Source organism: Kogia breviceps, chromosome 12, assembly GCF_026419965.1.
Source record: "Kogia breviceps isolate mKogBre1 chromosome 12, mKogBre1 haplotype 1, whole genome shotgun sequence".
Classification (NCBI taxonomy): Eukaryota; Metazoa; Chordata; class Mammalia; order Artiodactyla; family Physeteridae; genus Kogia; species Kogia breviceps.
The window spans coordinates 54,184,444-54,205,924 of NC_081321.1; the positions used below are offsets into that span (position 1 = coordinate 54,184,444).

The 21,481-nt window shown below is 39.7% G+C and overlaps 1 protein-coding gene across 15 annotated transcripts in view; it reads right to left on the bottom strand.

The window, feature by feature from the left end:
• The window catches only part of GRIP1 (glutamate receptor interacting protein 1), a 728,793-nt gene that overhangs the window by 293,409 nt on the left and 413,903 nt on the right, over positions 1 to 21,481 (bottom strand). The window lies entirely within an intron of this gene.

Consider the following 21,481-nt stretch of genomic DNA (forward strand, 5'->3'; position numbering starts at 1 on the left):
CATTTTCAGCCCACTATTTCATTTCACTAACACATTTCTGTTTTGGGGGGAGATGTGTGAACAGAAAATAAGTTACTAATTTAATATCAATTTCATTTCATTTATTTATATATTTATATTTATTGATTGCCTGATATCTTCTAGGCATTTTGCCTGGTGCTGGAGATACTGAGAGGAGTAAGATATGGGCTGTGCCCATTACAGTACTGACAGTTTAAGTACGGAAAAAAATAAATGTATTTTTGCACAGCATCAAATAAATTTGTGTGTGCATGTTTGTAAGTGTATATATGTGTATTCATGTATATCTGTTATAGGTATACAAATTATACATATATATTACATATATACAAATATAGATTACAGATTACACATACATATATCTTCTGATCTATGTAAGTCACTAGTTATACTCTGAAGACACATAAATACTGAAGTTGGAATGGATGCTATAATTTTTAGGAAAATACAAGTTAAAATCTGCAGATATATGGTGGCTTTCCTAGAAACGCAGAAATATGCTCAAGTGCCCAGCTGTGATGAAAGATCCAAGACCTTATAGAAATTAAAGAATATTTGGGGGAAAATGGCTTCTATAGAGTAATCTGAAAGCAGAATTATTTTTATGAGTAGGGATCAATCTATGTAGCTGATTTGAACTTCCTATGCTAAATATCAGCCCGCCAGAGAGTTCAAAGTTCTGCCCCTAGAGATGTGAGTCTTAAGGAGATTTTGCTCATCTAGAATTTCCAATGAAAAAGGTCAAGTGCTGGAGCGGTCAAACCACCAAAGTCCCTTGGAGTTAATCTCTCAAAGCAGAGACTACTTCTCTCCAAAACAAACAAACAAAAAACCTAGCTCTGAAAGCTAGGTCCTGTGAAAATAAAACCCTGGTTAGATTCTGGAAAAATAGGGGAGGTGGCAAAGAAACCAAAACAAACCATACCTACTACAATTTTTCAATATGACTTGGGGACAGACAGTCCAGTCTAGAAAATTCATCATAGTCTTCATTAAAATCTCAGGTGGACTTCATTTGAATATCAGACACCATATAACATACATTTTACACTCCGTATTATCTAGAATTTCACCAAAGTAATGAAAAAGATAATTGAAACATTTTCTTTTCCCCAAACTAATATTTTTGAGTCCTCATTTAGTTGTTTTTTAAAAATTAATTAATTAATTAATTTATATTTGGCTGTGTTGGGTCTTCGTTTCTGTGCGTGGGCTTTCTCTAGTTGCGGTGAGCGGGGGCCACTCTTCATCGCGGTGCGCGGGCCTCTCACTGTCGCGGCCTCTCTTGTTGCGGAGCACAGGCTCCAGACGCGTAGGCTCAGTAGTTGTGGCGCATGTGGCTAGTTGCTCCGCGGCATGTGGGATCTTCCCAGACCAGGGCTCGAACCCGTATCCCCTGCATTGGCAGGCGGATTCTTAACCCCTGCGCCCCTCATTTAGTTTTATTTTAAGCATCACTAAAAAGCACCCTCTCAAGGCTTTACAATGACCAGTGTCCTATATTACCAATCCACTTTTTTCCATCTCTGCCCTTAAGAGATTTTAAATAAAATGATTAATTCATCCTCAAATTAATCTTTAGCACTTAATATAACTATTTTAAGATTTCACCATATGTATCAGTTGAACAGTGAAATTTGGGGCATGTAAGGTTTAGATAAAGCAAAATCTTTTCTTTCCCATCAATAACACTGTAGCCTTTCCCACTCTGGGTTCAGTGAGAGAATTAAGCCCTAATATTCTAAGGTGTCCATACCCCTGCACATGTAGAATGACAGTAACTGTGTATCATCCTAGTAAGGATTAAGAAAATAACCACTCAAAATATTTTCTGTCTTCTGTGTTTCAAATGAGGAGCTAGGCTGAGAAGATCCAGATTCACTCCATTCAAAATGTCCTTCTGGAGAGGTTTCCCTTCTAACCACGACTGACCAATATCTACTCATCTTGATGGCCCCTTTGTTATTTGTCAGTTCACTGTCTGCTGCTTCCTCCCTCTCCCTCTTCTTTACCAGGTTCCCTGCCCATTTCCCCACTCTACCCTCCCACCAAAAGTCTATACAGTATGGAGGAAATCATGCATAAACTGTTTAACTTCAAAATATTTTCAGTGCAACATATTCTTTTGGGGGCAGGGGAAGGGTCCAGGTAAGTTTCTGTGAACAATTTTGGCTAACAAGAGTTGAGGGTCTTGTGCATTGTTATCTGAGTTATAATGTCCCCAGGAGAAAGAGTAGAAGCACATGTTTCTTTAGATGGTTGGGTGAATTATTTCATGATGCTTTTCCCACATTTTATAGTTTACAGGCCTGTCTCTTCCTAAAATCTGGTTAAAACAAACCAAAAAACAAATATACCCAAACCTCTTTTATTTATTTTTTATTGAGGGAACATTGGTTTATAACAACATATGTTTTATGTGCATAACATTATATTTCGATGTCTATATACACTACAGCATGCTTACTACCAAAAGTTAGTCTCCACTCATCACCATACAGTTGACCCCCCTTTACCCATTTCACCCTCCCCACTTCCCCTCTGATAACTATAGCTCTGTTCTCTGTATCTACATGTTTGTTTTGGTTTGGTTTGTTCATCCGTTTTTTTGTTTGTTTGTTTGATTTTATATTCCACGTAAGAGTGAAATAATATGGTATTTGTCTTTCTCCATCAGACTTACTTCACTTAGCATAATACATTTAAGGTCCATTTCTGTTGCTACAAATGGCAAGATTTTATTTTTTTATAACTGAGTAATATTCCATTGCGTATATATATTCCACATCTTTATCCATTCATCCACTGATGGCCACTTAGGTTGTTACCATATCTTGGCTATTGTAAATAATGCTGTGATGAACATAAGGATGCATATATCTTTTCGAATTAGTGTTTTCATGTTCTTTGGATAAGCACCCAGAAATGGGATACCTGGATCATATGGTAGTTCTATGCTTAATTTTTTTGAGGAACTGCCATACTGTTCTCCATAGTGGCTTCACCAATGAACATTCTCACCAAGAGTGTATGAAGGATCCCTTTTCTCCACATCCTCGCCAACGCCTGTTATTTCTTTCCCCAAAAACCTCTTTTAAAAATTTCTATCACTTGCCTAAATATTGAAAAAGATCTCAGAAAAATCTTTTTTCCTCCAAGAATTATAATAGTTCTGTCCCATGTGCCTGTGTCTTTTCTATCAGGCCACTTACTGTAATGACTTTCTTGGCACATAATTCCTTCCTGGTGGGCTCTCCTTTCAAAGTAGGAAACCATCTTATACTTTATTCAAAGTGCAAAACTAGGGCTTCCCTGGTGGAGCAGTGGTTGGGAATCTGCCTGCCAATGCAGGCGACACGGGTTCGAGCCCTGGTTCAGGAAGATCCCACATGCCTCGGAGCAACTAAGCCCGTGCGCCACAACTACTGAGCCTGTGCTCTAGAGCCCGCGAGCCACAACTACTGAAGACCGCGTGCCTAGAGCCCGTACTCCACAACAAGAGAAGCCACTGCAATGAGAAGCCCAAGCACTGCAACGAAGAGTAGGCCCTGCTTGCCACAACTAGAGAAAGCCCGCATGCAGCAACAAAGACCCAACACAGCCAAAAAAAAATAAATGGATAAATTTATATTTTTTTTAAAAAGTGCAAAACTATGACTCATTTTCTTCATACAAACAAAAATGTTAAGTCTGGGTCCCTCAATCTACTACCTTGCATTAAGAAGTCACTCTTCCATTGCTGAATACTATTCTCCCCTTGCTTTACCACACTGAGACGAGGTTAAGACTTTTTGTCATGTTCATTGATCTTTTTTGGCCTTTGATTCCATAAACAGAACTATCTATGAGTCAAGCTGTACACTCTTGGATTAAAGTCCAAGCTATTAATGCTTTTTCAAAGGGTATACCATAATATCACTGTCAGAATCAGCACGGATAAGAACGCTTGTCTGACAGATCAAATTCTAATTCTAAATGGTGTGGCATCTCCCTTCCTGTTAACCTTTATCAAGGTAACTTGATAACATTTGAGCTCCATTAGAATTATGCCCACAGATTCAACCACACTGAAAGCTGACCATATGCCATTGTTATCAGGATATACTGATTAATTCTGCTATAAAGAATTTAGCATAAGATATACTCATAATAAAATTTTTATATTTGGCAGACATTCTCTAATATATAAATGAAAAATTGAAACTCCACCCCAAAGTTTACTCATTCAGCTCTCTGGGTGTAGGGCATACTTTGTAGAGAACCCAGTTTGCCAGGTTCCTTAGGAAGTGGTTGCAGTGAAAACTAGACAGTGTCTGGGGGTCATCTGCCTGTTTCATTGGGTGGCCAGTTTGTAATGGTGCCTTTTTTTTTTTTTTTTTTTTTTTTTTTTTGTGGTACGCGTTGCAGAGCACAGGCTCGGGACGCGCAAGCTCAGCGGCCATGGCTCACGGGCCTAGCTGGTCCGCGGCATGTGGGATCTTCCCGGACCGGGGCACGAACCCACGTCCCCTGCATCGGCTGGCGGACTCTCAACCACTGCACCACCAAGGAAGCCCTGTAACAGTGCCTTTTAAATGTTATGAATCGAATTATTTCTTTTGTGCTTCATGGCACAGATCTTAGAGGTTTCCTAGAATTGAGTTGAAATGATTTGACAGATTCAAAATGCAGACAGCTCTGCACTTTGGAGGAATGGGGGGTGGGTGTGTGCATCATCTAGCTGCAGACAACCCTGTAGTTTATTTCCGTGTAAAAATAGAGGAGTATGTCTAGGAAAGACTCTGTCAGAGTCCTAAGTTTCTGTTAACAGGACACAAACTTTCTTTTCTATACTTTTGAACTCTGTATCCTATGGGTCTAATTGTATACATGATACCAGAGAATACTGGCACTTGAGGCAATTCTCAGAAAATTCATCTTCCAGTACTTGCCAAAAGTGTATCTGAAACAACTAGTTTTGAAAGCTCTTATCACTGGTGCTTGTATGCTTGCTACCTTCCAACCTGTACTAGGTAAACTAATGTTTCCCAAACTCTGGTAACTGCAGTATCAGTGTTACTTGAAGAAAGGTCCTATCATTAAATAAACTGGGGGAAAAACTGGGTTAAACGAAATTAATTAGCTTTATTTTCTATTGAACTTCTAAGGCTCTTTAATATGTTAGGATAGTTTTTTGTTTGTTGGTTTGTTTTTTTTGTGGTACGCGAGCCTCTCACTGTTGTGGCCTCTCCCGTTGCGGAGCACAGGCTCCGGACGCGCAGGCTCAGCGGCCATGGCTCACGGGCCTAGCTGGTCCGCGGCATGTGGGATCTTCGCGGACCGCGGCACGAACCCGTGTCCCCTACATCGGCAGGCGGACTCTCAACCACTGCACCACCAGGGAAGCCCCTAGGATAGTTTTGAGTCCATGAAAAGGAGATTACAGTTTGCTGCATTTTCGAATACGATTTAACCCTTTTTTATTTTGGCGGTACGCAGGCCTCTCACTGTTGTGGCCTCTCCCATTGCGGAGCACAGGCTCCGGACGCGCAGGCGCAGCGGCCATGGCTCACGGGCCCAGTCGCTCCGCGGCATGTGGGGTCTTCCCGGACCGGGGTACGAACCCGGTCCCCTGCATCGGCAGGCAGACTCTCAACCACTGCGCCACTAGGGGAGCCCTTGTCTTTCTCTTTTTAATGTTATGGTAGAGAAGAGTAAAAGATAAAAAGTAAAAATTTCCTTCCTCATTATTTCTCATTCTCACTCCCATTCCTCAATGGGAAACACTTTTAAAAAAATTGTTTCAGTTTCCAAACTTCTGAAACTACCAAAATAAATGTTACATTTCTTCATTTATCATTTTAAAACAGTGTTTGTCAACGTTGTCTGTGAAAGAGGGAAATCTGCACCGTCCACCCTCCCTCTCCCTCTCATATTGGTAGTTCTATTAGATATATTTATGAAGTATAAATAGTGTACTCTTCACCTTTGGGAGTTTTTAAATAAACTTTTTATTGTACACAGAAAGTGCATGAAGTAAAAGTGAACAGCTACATGAGTTTTCACAAAGTAAACACACCCCTGTAACCACAGCCCAGATGAAGATACAGACCTCTACCAGTGTCCAATCAATTTCCTTCCTGTCTCCACCATTATCTTGATTTCTAACCTCATAGTCTGATTTTGAGTGTTTTTAAACTTTTTAATAAATGAATAGTATACTTTTTCGTGTTTAGCCTCTTTCACTCAAAATTATGCTAGTGAGATTCATGCATTTTATTGCATGCAGCCGTAGTGTCTTCTTTTTAATTACATACAGCATGCCATTGAATACCATAATATATGTAGCCGTTCTATTGTTAAAGGATATCTGGGTTGTTTCTAGTCTTATACTAATACTAATGCAATAGCCATTCTTGTGCAAGTCTTGAATCATATATTTATGCATTTTTGTTGGGTATAAAACTAGGAGTGGACTTGCTGGGCTAGATAATATGTAGCAGTTACACTTCAGTAGACATTACCAAACAGTTTTCCAAAAGTGATTGTACTAAATTTTACTTCCCTGAGAAGGGCATGAAATGTTCAGTTGCCTCATATCCACATCAACATTTCACAGCGCCAGACTTTCTAACTGTGGTCTTTTTGTTTCCTTAACATGTTAACTTCACATAATACCTTAAGATATATTCCACATAAATTGAGGAAATTAGCAGCCCTATACTACCTTCCATTTCTCTCTTCTCCATAAACCTCCAAGTTTATTAGGTATGTAATTATCTTTATATTACAAAAGTTTATAGCATTTACAGTCTCTTGCCTAATTATAATTTAGTTTTGTGCTTTCTCTGTAGAGCTAGACTATACAAATTAAAAATCCAATAAATGACAATTATAAAATTACGATTATATAAATATAATTCATTGCAAAATAAAATAATGTGACAGAATCCCTAAAGCAGGGGATGCAGTTTTGTTTTGTTGTTTTTTGGTTAGAACATCAGCATAATTTTTTACGAGGATACAATTCAACCCACAGTAGGCTCCAATCAGCAAAATCATCAGTCACTGAAATTCAAAGAGCTAGGATTGCAGTACCCCAGAGGTAGAAGCAACTTTTCTACTGCAGCTCCTAGGAGAACCCCCCTGACACTATTGGGATGGGAAGTACATGCATATAATATACCAATTCCTACTATACATGAGATGTAGAAGCAGCCAAAATAAGTACATTGAGTTGGTCCAAACTTCTCTCACCTACTGTGACCCCTATGAACCCTAGCCTAACTGCGTTAGCTATATTCAGACACCTCCTCTCCCATGGAAGCAAGAAGGCTGGCATTTTGGGTGCCGGAACCAATAGAGTTATAAAAGTTTAAAACCCTCTCCATGCCGTAGTTCAGAATGTATATGGCCTTTGGTCCTCCTTGGGACCAGAGAGACCTGGGCCCCACCATGAATCCTACTTATCCTTAAAGCAGATGAAATTGGAATAGAAGGGGAGTGAGAGTACAGTGGGTGAAGAGGGACAACACAGCTTCACATTGGTAAGCATGGCACATTTGTTTCCAGTTTCAGCTGTCAATCACTCAGGGTTCAACTAAATGAATTTTTTTTTAATATATACAGCAGGTTCTTATTAGTCATCAGTTTTATACACATCAGTGTATACATGTCAATCCCAATCGCCCAGTTCATCACACCACCACCACCACCTCCCCACCGCTTTCCCCCCTTGGTGTCCATACGTTTCTTCTCTACATCTGTGTCTCAATTTCTGCCCTGCAAACTAGTTCATCTGTACCATTTTTCTAGGTTCCACATATATGCGTTAATATACGATATTTCTTTTTCTCTGACTTCTTCACTCTGTATGATGGTCTTTAGGTCCATCCACGTCTCTACAAATGACCCAATTTCGTTCCTTTTTATGGCTGAGTAATACTCCATTGTACATATGTACCACATCTTCTTTATCCATTCATCTGTCGATGGGCATTTAGGTTGTTCAATGATCTGGCTATTGTAAATAGTGCTGCAATGAACATTGGGGTGCATGTCTCTTTTTGAAATTATGGTTTTCTCTGGGTATATGCCCAGTAGTGGGATTTCTAGATCATATGATAATTCTATTTTTAGTTTTTTAAGGAACCTCCATAGTGTCCTCCATAGTGGCTGTATCAATTTACATTCCCAGCAACAGTGCAAGAGGGTTCCCTTTTCTCCACACCCTCTCCAGCATTTATTGTTTGTAGATTTTCTGATGATGCCCATTCTAACTGGTGTGAGGTGATACCTCATTGTAGTTTTGATTTGCATTTCTCTAATAATTAGTGATGTTGAGCAGCTTTTCATGTGCTTCTTGGCCATCTGTATGTCTTCTTTGGAGAAGTGTCTATATAGGTCTTCTTCCCATTTTTGGATTGGGTTGTTTGTTTTTTTGATATTGAGCTGCATGAGCTGTTTATATTTCTTGGAGATTAATCCTTTGTCCGTTGATTCATTTGCAAATATTTTCTCCCATTCTGAGGGTTGTCTTTTCATCTTGTTTATGGTTTCCTTTGCTGTGCAAAAGCTTTGAAGTTTCATTAGGTACCATTTGTTTATTTTTGTTTTTATTTCCATTACTCTAGAGGTGGATAAAAAAGATCTTGCTGTGATTTATGTCAAAGAGTGTTCTTCCTACGTTTTCCTCTAATAGTTTTATAGTGTCTGGTCTTACATTTAGGTCTCTAATCTATTCTCAGTTTATTTTTGTGTATGGTGTTTGGGAGTGTTCTAATTTCATTCATTTACATGTATCTGTCCAGTTTTCCCAGCACCACTTACTGAAGAGACTGTCTTTTCTCCATTGTATATCCTTGCCTCCTTTGTCATAGATTAGTTGACCATAGATGTATGAGTTTATATCTGGGCTTTCTATCTTCTTCCATTGATCTATGCTTCTGTTTTTGTGCCAGTACCATACTGTCTTGATGACTGTAGCTTTGTAGTATAGTCTGAAGTCAAGGAGTCTGATTCCTCCAGCTCTGTTTTATTCACTCAAGACTGCTTTGGATATTCGGGGTCTTTTGTGTTGCCATACAAATTTTAAGATTTTTTGTTCTAGCTCTGTAAAAAGTGCCATTGGTAATTTGATAGGGATTGCATTGAATCTGTAGATTGCTTTGGGTAGTATAGTCATTTTCACAGTATTGATTCTTCCAATCCAAGAACATGGTATATCTCTCCATCTGTTTGTATCATCTTTAATTTCTTTAGAGAGAGAGACAGAGATACATAGACACATTTTTTCTTTGCTTAAGTATCTCAGCAAGTTTTTTCTAAAAGTGCATGTTGGATATAAATAATCTGAATCATTGCATGCCTAAATATATCTTTATTTTATGCTCACCCTTGTTTGACAGTTTGACAGTTCTAGTTTTAAAAGCTCACCTCCTCAAAACGTTGAAAGCATTGAAAAAATCTTCTAGAATCTAGTGTTAATAAAAAGTCTGATACCAAGTTGACTCTCATTCCTTTATAGGAAGTCTATATTTATTTCTCTTGAGAAACTCTTAGGATCTTCTCTTTTCCATAATGTCTTAGAATTTTAAGAGAATTTGTCTAGGTCTTTCTTCAGTCATCTTGCTTAGGGCTCAATGGGCCTTTTCAATCTGAAAACTTTCTTTTGTTTCAGGAACTTATATCAATCAGATCCATTATAATTTCTTTTTCTCTCTGCTCTCCCAATGTCTTTTTAGGTTGCTGCTGTGTCATTCCAATTGATCTTCTATGTACCTACTTTTAAAAAATATCTTCCTTCTTTTTTTTTTTTCTTTTGTCTGTACTGTGCAGCATGTGGGATCTTAGTTCCCCAACCAGGATCGAACCCGTGCCCCCTGCAGTGGAAGTGTGAAGTTTTAACCACTGGACTACCAGGGAAGTCCCAGTAGTCATATTTTTATATTCTAACAATTCTGCATATTTTTGCCCCCTTATCATTATAGCTGGTCTTGTTTTATGTATGTAATATTATACCTTCTTGAATGTTTCTGAGGTTAATAATTAGATTGTTTAAAAGTGTATCTTTTGTTCTTGAATCACCTCTCCTTTCTTCAAGTTAGTTGTTAGCCCTCAAATGTCAGTCATTATCAGTTTATACTTATTAATAGAAAACTAAGTTGCTAATACAAGTAGCTAGTGCGAATTATATAGATATATTTCTTCAATCAACCTTTCCTTAGAATGACAGGATGTGAAAACTGGCAGGCTTTACCTGAAGGTCTCGGGCTAGGAACAGACAGTAAGGTAAACAGACATGTTATACCTGCCTATTCCTCACTAACTTCATGCCAAAATGAGGAGGGTTTTACTCTGAGGGTCATCATCACTCTACATATCCAGGAACATCTTAAAAGCCTGGTTTTCTAGTTTTAGGTTAGGGAACAATATATAATGGTAGGTGATTAAAGGGGAGTGGGGTTGACTTTCCTAGGTGTTTCATCCTTCAAAAAAAATCACATTATTTTCTACCCCCTTCTTCTTCCTGATCTCCCAAATCAACACAGATTTGGAGCTGATCTGTGCCTCCACTCCTAGGAAGCATGACTCCCCCCACTCCATTCCATTTTTCTTATATTTCTCTTGGACTGTAAAGTCTGCTTTGCTTTATCTACTTTCCATCTTTCAGAAATTTCTGAAAATCTCTGGTCTCTTGATATCCATCCATTACTTCCATTTTTAGAACTTCCCTTTTTGCTTTCATGTTGACGTTTGGGATGCAGCTGAGGGAAAGTTTTTGGTCAGTGTGATGTGAGCCCCTAATCCTTATACAGATTTTAACATTCGGGAGGCATACATCTAAAACAAATAAATATCGTCAACATAAAAATATCATTAGGAATGAATACTCTTTTTTTTTTTTTTTTTTTTTTTTTTTGTGGTACATGGGCCTCTCACTGTTGTGGCATCTCCCATTGCGGAGCACAGGCTCTGGACACACAGGCTCAGTGACCATGGCTCACGGGCCCAGACACTCTGCAGCATGTGGGATCTTCCCGGACCGGGCTACGAACCCGTGGTTCCCTGCAATGGCAGGCAGATTCTCAACCACTGTGCCACCAGGGAAGCCCAGGAATTAATACTCTTGGAAACTCTTTTTTTTTTTTTTCCCACCCTCCCTATCCCACCCCCCCCAGGCGGTCACAAAGCACAGAGGTGATCTCCCTGTTTGGAAACTCTTTTTATTCTGAGACTTTATAACTGAATTTTCACAGTTTATGAACCAAACTTATCAACAAAGCATTTAGAAAACAAAGGCAATAAATGAACTTCACTTTGATCTATATGAGGTCCCCTAGCTTTATAGAATGGGAAAAATTCAATCAGAAATTCTGTGGGGTCCTAAATATTCCCCAGATTGAATTCAGTTGGGAATTTGGTCATACAGAATTCAACAACAGTTTGTCCTTCAGCCTCTAGCCCCTAGGTGCTGTTCCTGGCCTCCTGCCAGAATCTTCCTCTAGACTGCCCAGAGCAAGCTTCTAGAGAAGGAGGGAAAGGAGGAGGATATTGAACACCCCTCTTGTTAGGAGGGAAACTGGGAAATCAGCAGGTGTTAGAGGATGCTGAAGCTCCTTGGAATAGTCCTGGTGTCTACCTCCTCACGTGATGTGAAAGCCTGAAAGAATATTTTCAAAAATCAAGAGCTCTGGGGGCTTCCCTGGTGGTTCAGTGGTTGAGAGTCCACCTGCCGATGCAGGGCATGTGGGTTCGTGCCCTGGTCCGGGAAGATCCCACATGCCGTGGAGTGGCTGGGCCCATGAGCCATGGCCGCTGAGCCTGCGCGTCTGGAGCCTGTGCTCCGCAACGGGAGAGGCCACAACAGTGAGAGGCCCGCGTACCGCAAAAAAAAAAAAAAAAAGTCAAGAGCTCTGGAGAAAAGGAAGGAGTTAACAAACATTCCAAGTCCAAAATGAACACGTGAGATTGGTTAATCCAGGAGACCTTTAGAAATTAACACTATCCCTTCAAGAGGGCATTTTCTTTGCAGTGAATACTGTGAATTTGCTGGGGATATAATGATAAGTAAAGCATGTATATTAATTTCAAGGAATTCATAGTCTGATGATTGTATACAGATAAATGGACAATCACAATTCCACTTGGAAAGCAAAAGGAAAGACATCTACACATGTTTTATGAATATGTAGAGCAGAGGTAACTATTCAGTGGTGTGTTGGTAAATGTTTAACAACTGGCTTTCTGGGGCTTATGGGGAAGCCTTGATTTATTGTGTGTGCCAATTTCCATGGTGTAAACACACCGTAGCCAATTTCAAGCTATTAATGTGATGTCACTGACTGTGGAATTGGGGAGAAACGTACAGTAGCACACCATTATATAGTATTTCCACCATACTGATACACTAGACCTTAAGAGTACGGAGATAAAATGTTGTAAAATAATAATTAGGCAATGATTGGGAAGTGATGAAGTTTGAGCATTTATTACCTTTGTTTTTAATATAATTTATTTAACCATAAGTTTATATAAAATGATGTTTAATAACAGATACGTTTAACAACTGGCTCACAAAACTCTTGAAAGTTTAACCATTGGCTCTTAAGCTAGTATAACCTGGCTTCAGCATGCAACTACCCCTATCTGGGGGCTGGGGTGACAGACTTCCTGAAGAACACAAATGAGGGTGAAATCCTTTACCATAAGTAGGTCTACATCAGAATTCATTAAACAATCACCTTCTGCTTAGTGGAGAGGGGAGGGGAGGAATTAGCTCCTGGGATAGCAAAGACAGGAAAACCACATGGAAATAAAACATTCCTTTCCATCCCTATCTGGACATTCCTTCTAGTTTATGCTAATGTGGACCACCAAGTGGGGGGAGGGGTGCACTTGATCAATGGTCCACTAAACAAAATGATCCAAAGGAAATCCTAAATGAGCAGTGGTGCTCATAACTCAGCATGGAGCTGGGGGACCAAGATTTGTTGAGGCTGTACTGGTATTCTGGGGAACGTGGGCGATTCCGGTCATCAAAATGTGTACGCGCAACTGTTACCACCCATATATCAGGCTTCTTTTCATTGCAAGTGACTGAAAAACTCCTGGCTGTAATTAGCTTAGGTGTTGGGGAAAATTATTGGCTAATGTAACGGAAGAAGTCTAGGGTAGAGATCAGAGCTCACTTAAGGTAGTTCTTGACCAGAGGCTCAGGTGATGATACTGGGACCTGGTGTCTCTTTCTTTTGGCTCCATTTCCATTTTCAGATGGTCTCTGCCTTCAAGGTCACAGGAAGTCGAATCTGCTCAATTTCTCCCTCCCAGCAGTTGAACAAAATCCCAGGCTTGTCTCTGGCGGAAACATGTCTGATTCCCAAGGACCAGTGTGATGTTCCCATGGGGCTTCCTAAATGGTTAGGTTGGTGGCTCCCAAATGCACCTACAAAGCAGAATCACCTGGGAAATTTTTAAAAATTCCCAAGCGTAGACCACATCCCCAGTCAATTAAATCACAGGCTCTGGGGTTGACACAGGTGATTTTTTAAGCTCCCAGGTGATGCCAATGCATAGGCAAGTTTAGAAACCCCTACATTAGGAGCTCATAAGAATATGAGTTTTTAGAATCTCCTACTAATTTATTAAGAAAGTTGAGTTAGGTTAACTTTCTTAGCGTCTACCTCAAAAGCTTTCTTCCTGTGCTGTACCACCTCCATGATGAAGGCATTCCTCTTGCTGGCCCAGGCTGGTCTCCATCTGCATCTTCCATCTGCATTTGGCTCTCACTCCCTCTCACCTTGCCTTGCCTTGCTCTGGAATCATGTCTCCTCTGATTTGCATCTTGAAGTTTCACCTCTCTGCAAGCTCTTTCCTCTAAACCTAAAAAAAATGCCCACATCTCTATCTCACAATACCCTTCCCTATTCCCTGTGGTCCCACCCTCCACCCCTAGAGGCTACTCCCAGGCCACAGCCTCACCTTCACTGTCCACCTTGGAAGAGTGGTGTGTACTCATGACCTTTAGGTGCACCTGAAAGCCCTTATAATCTGGTTGTGGACATCACTACTCTGCTGAAACTGTTCTCTCAAAGGTCAATGATGACCCACTTGAAAAGCTGAATGGCTGTTCATTTCTCACTCTCCTTCTCACTGAAGGCTGCTCTCTCTCTCCTGTACCAAATATTATCCTTGCTTCATTTTTTGGATATTATGGCATCCAAATGTTGCTTCCCTCACCGTTTTTCTTTCTGCCTTTGAGAACACATATGGGCTATGTATTCCAAACACTCTTCTGCCACCTTTGTTAGCTTTAAAAAGCCTTTGAGAATACATGTGAGGTACGTATCCTGAACATATTTCTCAGGAGGTGTGTGTCAGATTTTAAAGTGAAAATATACTGAGGCAACAATTCAGAACACAAAGGATTCTTTTCCTTTATAGGTTATTATGAAATATTGAGTATAGTTCCCTGTGTTACACAGTAGGTCCTTGTTGGTTATCTATTTTATATATAAAAGTGTGTATATGTTATTCCCAAACTCCTAATTTATCCCTCTCTCCCTTCCCTCTGGCAACCATAAGTTTATTTTCTATGTTTGTGGGCCTATTTCTGTTTTATATATAATTTCATTTGTATCATATGATCCTACAATCCCACTCCTGGGCATATATCTGGAGAAAACCATAATTCAAGAAGATATATACACCCCAATGTTCACTACAGCACTATTTACAATAGCCAAGACACGGAAGCAACCTAAATGTCCATCAGCAGATGAATGGATAAAGAAGATGTGGTATATTTATACAGTAGAATATTACTCAGCCGTAAAAAAGAATGAAATAATGCCATTCGCAGCAGCGTGGATGGACATAGAGATTATCACACCGAGCTAAGCCAGACAGAGAAAGACAGATATCATATGATATTGCTTATACGTGGAATCTAAAAAAAATGATACAAAGCAATTCTTTAAAGATACTCAATACCATCATTTATTTGAGTGAAAATGTGGAAACAAACTAGGGTGATATGTTAAGTATGGTAACCCACATAATGGAATTCTACAGAGTCGGTAACATCTTATGACAGCAGTGTGCTAACACACCTAAGTGGGTAGAATTTTAAGAAAATGTAGGGCAAAGATATGTGTTCACATATAGTATAACTTCAACTCTTATTAAAAACCACATAGAATAGGATAAATTGCAAATCACCTTGCCCCCCACACCAGGTTCCAGGTTTCCATTATAACACCGGCAGTGTATTTTTAGTGACATGATGTTAGATTTTACCTTTTCTCCTAATTCATCTTTGTTTGGAAAACTGGGTAGAAAATTTACTCAGTACAAATTTTAATTATTGTGCTTTTCTTCATATGTTCAGCTGTTTAATAATCTAGCTTGAATTATTAATAAGAATTAATAACAGTAATTCTTACTATTATAATAACAAATTAATACTTTTTCTCATTTTCTAATAACCTGAGAAGCTTTGTCTGAATTTAGGTGGTTACCACTGACTTGAGAAATATGAGACCATTTTGTTTCAATTGCTTTTTTTAATGGCAAGATCAAAGTTTCTCTTTGCATTTGAAAGGTGAAGTAACATCCTTCAAGAAGCTAAGTGTGCATGGCTTTTCTTTGAGATACATGTGGTATTGAAACTTTAAAGTAATTGCCAAACAAATTTTGCAACAATATATTTTCTTCTGTAGATGTAGAAGGCACAGATGATTAATTTTTAGGCGAACATATAATTCTCATGCATATGGGCAGAATAATGCCAAGAGACTGAATGAAAGAGAGAAAAAGGAGAAAGATCTAAGCACTGACTGCTCCCTTATATTCCTAGAAATTTTCAGAATACATACTTTGCCTTCTCTCGAATTACCAAAAATATGATTTCTGTCAGAATAAAGTAAATTGACTAAGATAGAAATTCAAATCAATTGCAGTAGAAAATTAGAATGAAACAATTTTCTTATAGCTAACATGAGCATAAAGCCATATAAAAGCTTTTGCATATGATTTTTAATTTATAGATGAGGAAACTGAGGTTTGATGGGGAGGTTCAGTTCTTTTTTTTGGCCACACAGGTAAAAACAGAAGAGCTGGGACAAGATCACACGTCATCTCACTTCTAAGTCAATTCTGTTGCCCCTATACCATGTAGAACACTGAGGGATTAGTGATGTATTACCTTGGTTGATTTCCCTTTAATATTCTGGGTGAGCAGGTATCAATATATGGTTCCCATCCCCTTTTCCTACTCTAGAAAAAGTGGGGCAAAAATGAAACATTGGGTCTCATTTTCTCAAAGTGAGAATGCCTATCCTGAATTGGAATTCCTTTTCTCAGTAACCAACCAGCATTTCCTCTCTGAACAGCCACAATCATATCAGAGAGTCTGGACTCCTGTTCATAGGAGGTTATATGAAGGATAGCCAGTTACTCCCTCAGAAGGATGCGTGGCTTCTGGAAGGAGGAAAAGCATTTCCAGCATGCAATTCCCACCCAAGAAGATGGGGGAGAAATAAACCTACATCTATGACAAGCCTAGCCAGTTTTACAAAAGAAAAGCTTCAGACCACTAGGAGTAATGTGGTCCAAGCCGCCGTTCCATGTAAACTCCCTCAGAGCAATGGATTAGGAGCACAGCAAGAAATCCATCACCATCCCCTCAGTTAGCAGCACTTGTGGGGGAACAGCAAGACGTGCCTGAGATCCAGTTGCAGAATTCTCCTATTCAGGTGGGGTCTCTCCATTTGTGAGAGAAATATGCTCGTGTCGTAGCAACAGATGACACTTCAACAAAATAAGACAATCTTATTTTCTGCAACAACTTTTAAGGGCATGGAATTTTTAAAAGTTTACAGGCTGGAATGATGAATGAGTAAACTAACTTCAAGGAGATGAAATTAAGAGGTGGAGGCAAAGGAGAAAGGATATGTTTTCAGGTGAGATGTGAAAAGGGATGGAAAGTTAATGAGGTTGAGAGATACAGTCAAGCTGTTCCAGATGGCAGGATCTGACAGAGGAGGCCAGCGTAGGTTAGCAGAAGAAATGGGGATGGGGAAATGTAAGTAATGAGGTCCAGCAGGGAGAGAGAACATTCTTAACCCAGATGATAATCAATTCTGAATCATATCACGGAGTGGATGAGGAGTCATCAGAGGAGAACGCCAGAGGAGCTGGGAGACCAGACACAGACAGATGGCAAAGTGCAGAGGGACCTGAGCAGAAAATTCGAAGCCATCAAAAGAGGAGCAATCACATTCAGAACAATGACATTGAACTCAATGGCTGATACAGAATTCCTTGGATTAAAAGAATATTGTAGGGCTTCCCTGGTGGCTCAGTGGTTGAGAGTCTGCCTGCCAATGCAGGGGACACGGGTTCGTGTCCCGGTCCCACATGCCGCGGAGCAGCTGGGCCTGTGAGCCATGGCCGCTGAGCCTGTGCATCCGGAGCCTGTGCTCCGCAGCGGGAGAGGCCACAGCAGTGAGAGGCCCGCGTACCGAAAAAAAAAAAAAAATTCAGAAGGGAAGACATAGGAAATATTTTCCTCTTCCATCAAGACCAAAAAAAAAAAAAAAAAAAAAAATTAAATGTATTGTTGAAATTGATGGAGATTACACATAGAAGATGAATTTCTGAATAGAAAATGTTTTAAACATTGGATGAGTGTCGAAGGGTTTAAAAAGACTCAGAGGTCACTTATATAGTCCTTTGAAAGGTTATCAGACACATCATGAGATTGTTCTTATTGAAGAGAATTAAGAATAAGATTGCTGGCTGCCTAAAATGGTTGAGTTTCTGTTCCATCAGGAGACAAGTCCTAGATTAATGTGTGAGCTTCCCTTTCAAGCACGATGATTCCATGACTGCGGGGGCGGGGGGATGTAAGGAGCAGAGACCAAGAGGAAGTGCCTTTTAATCCTGCCCAGTGCCAGTGGACAAAGTAAGGCCCAGGAATGCCCAGGCAGCAGGAGAGAAGAGAGGATACCCAGGTTGGGAGGAGTAATCAGGAAGGAGAAAGAAAGAGTGCACAACAGGGGGCAGTGGGGTGCCAGCCACAAGCTCAGATGCCCCACTGGGACTCGGGTCCACAGGGCTCCCTGGAGTAAGCTAATGGGAAAGGGACAGGGAACGTTCATTCTATTCTAGGCCATGTGTGTGTCTGGGAAGAGAGAGGAAGAGAAGACAAGTAGAAAATAAAATGAGAGACTTCCCTGGTGGTGCAGTGGTTAAGAATCCTCCTGCCAACGCAGGGGACATGGGTTGGAGCCCTGGTCCAAGAAGATCCCACATGCCACGGAGCAACTAAGCCCGAACGCCACAACTACTGCACCTGCGCTCTAGAGCCCACGAGCCACAACTACTGAGCCCGTATGCTGCAACTACTGAAGCCCGCATACCTAGAGCCCATGCTCTACAACAAGAGAAGCCACCGCAATGAGAAGCCCGTGCATTGTAACAGAGTAGCCCCCGCTCGCCTGCAACTAGAGAAAGCCTGTGTGAAGCAACTAAGACCCGATGCAGCCAAAAATAAATATTTTTTTTTTTAAAAAAGGAAAATAAAATGACACTTAGGCCAGCTATGATAAATGATTTTGAAATCTATACTAAAGTGAAGGCAGAGATTTCTGGACATGAGTCCTGAGCCAGTAAAGAGAAGATGGGGAGATAAAATGAATGGAGACCAAAAACAAGAGGTGACCAGAGCTGCATGCTCCCTGTGGAGTGTCAGTAAATATTAGTTGGCTGATGTTGACAGAGGAAAGCTTGTGAAAGAAAAATGCCATTACCAGTGGAGCATGGAAGTTCCGATCTCCCAACTAAAAACAGTGGCACCTAAGAAAGAAGTGGGGTCACACCAGTTATCACACAGAAAATGATTCTTTGCAGAGGAGACCAACCAATTTCAAGGAGAATAAAATGACACAAACATAATGTGAGAAAAAGAACAATGGCTGTAGAAGCTGTGAAAATATATTCCCTTCCCCAGGAACACATTCACTTCTCTTAAAGTACTGTAACCCCTGGCAAAGAAAGCAGGCTCTCAGAGGTAAGCAGTTGTGAAGGTAGGTGCCAAGAAGCCTAGCTTTACTTGCTCAAGAAAATTCCTTCGTTCGATGTGCCTGGAAAGCTGAGAAAATATTATTTTTGGATTTGGCTCCAACGCTAGGTAATCAGTAGACAGTCTTTACCTAGCGTAGAACAGAGGCAGAAGACAGCATCTCTTCTCTAGATTTCATTATTAGATGTAAAAGAATACTTTTGACAATTTTGGTCTCTTAGTGGCCCAAAGTTCCTATCTTAACTGTAGGACCAGGCCTTTTAAGAAAAGGTTATTTTCTTGTTCTTGATCTACCTTGGTAGGAGGTCCATAAGGCAAACAAATTGAAACAGTCACTTGAAGCCTTAATAAGAAAACAGACTCAATTCCCAAGTCTGAAAAGTACTAAAATATGTTCTGCCATAAACCTGCGGGTCATGCTTCTATGCTGGGTGATCAAAGGATTTGTCTGTAAAGTGTGTATTTTATAGATCTTTAAAAATCATTTCACAAATAAAGAACAATTTATTTACTGTTAAAAATATATTGATTTTTAAATGCTTGATACCCTTATAAAGTGTCCCAGCCCAGAATTTTAGTACAAAAATGGCAGTGCCTGGCACACATAGTAGATACTCAACAGATATATGAATGAAGAAACCTAAAACATAAGTAAACTACTAAGAATTTTTGTGTGTGTGTGTGTGTGTGTGTGTGTGTGTGTGTGTGTGTGTAGAAAATAGTTTACCTTTAATTGCATCCTTTTCTCTTTAAGAGAATCAAAAAGATATTATAATTGCCATATTGTTTTTTCTTGTGGGTGACATCAACCACAAATAGCAAAGTAGTCTCAGAAACACAAAGCAAATATTCCCTGCCCCTCCTAAGAGCTGGGCAAGGTTCTAGCCACAAGGAGTCCAATAAGGAACTTGAAGCATTTCCTAAAAACTCACAGAAAATTCAAAAGTCCTACCACTTTCAACTAGGCAAATCTAATTCCTTTTAATAGACAAGTTGCAGGGTACTAGGGTAAATATCTGGAGGAGGTGTATTAGGTGAAGCCTTCAATAGGTATAAAGAAATATGTGCCTTTGTGGGTTGAGAGTGAGGGTGTGGGAGCTGTGTGAGGAGGGGGACAAGGCAGGAAAGAATCTTCATCCAAGTGCGTATCTGCACATTACTCCCCACCCCCAAAAAAACCCCAAAGAAGGGTAATTTAAGACTGTAATTACATATAGTTCTTAGTTTCATTACTACAGCCTAAGAAAAATAGCACAACAGGTAGGGGTGGGGTGCTGGAACACAATGTATCCAGTTTGGAACAACAGGTAGCATTGGTGGGACTTGAACTTTGACAGGACGGTAAGGAGATGACAAGGTAGGTGGTGCATTACTCAGACACATTCCTGGCCAACATCTGAACATCCAGTCAAATGCACAGAGGAAGCGAATGATGGCAAATTGATTCCACATAGAGATTTTACTGCAGTCATCAATTGGCAGTCTTCAGCCAGATGCCAAAGAGAAAAGAGGCAGATATAAAGATTTTGGGGAAAAAAAGTGAAATAGCAATGACAAAGAAGGTATCAATACTTTCCTCATTTATCTAGACTTCTAAAACTATCTTAGTAAACATTTAAATCTCCTTTCACTGACGGACAGCAATGCTTCCGTAAGACACAGAAAACTGGACAAAGTTTAAAAATATTTGTAAAAACTAAAAATTGCTTAGGTTCACTTTCATCCCAGTGTGTAGGATTTGTAAAAGAACCTCTGATACACATGAATAGAAAATATCAGTTGTTTTATGATCATAATCTAAAAAGAGCATCAACTTCTTAACATCAAGATGAGTAAATGCTAAAATCAGCTAAGAACTTTTTAGAATAAGAGACCTTCTAAGTTTTAGCCCAAACCATCACATAAAAGATAGTCTGTTAATAGTGATACAGAAATGGTACATTTGTACCAAGGCAGAGGATAAAGTCAAAACAGAATTTACTACCCCATGCTAACAGCCTAATTTAAAATGGATAGTCTTTCCTATATTTTCCCCAAAGTACCTTTTCAAAGGACTTGCTCTGTTATCCAAACAGCTTGCCAATGCATTCGGTAAGTCTGGCTATAGTATTTATTCTCTTTCCTGTTATTGACTCAAGATCTTCTCCTCACTATTTGCTTTGTGCTCATTCTTCTGCCAAATAAAATATTAATTGCATTTTTAGCTGTACTGCTGGTGATAAAAGAACTCTGATATGTCAAGCTGAACTGATAGAAACAGTATCCATTAACATATTTATAGGTTCAGAGCTTCTAGAGCATAATTACATCCATTAATTACTTGACAGTACTCATGTTACAGGCTGAAAAAGAAAGGCATTTGCAGCCACACACTTTTACTCGGAGTGAAGTTTTTTT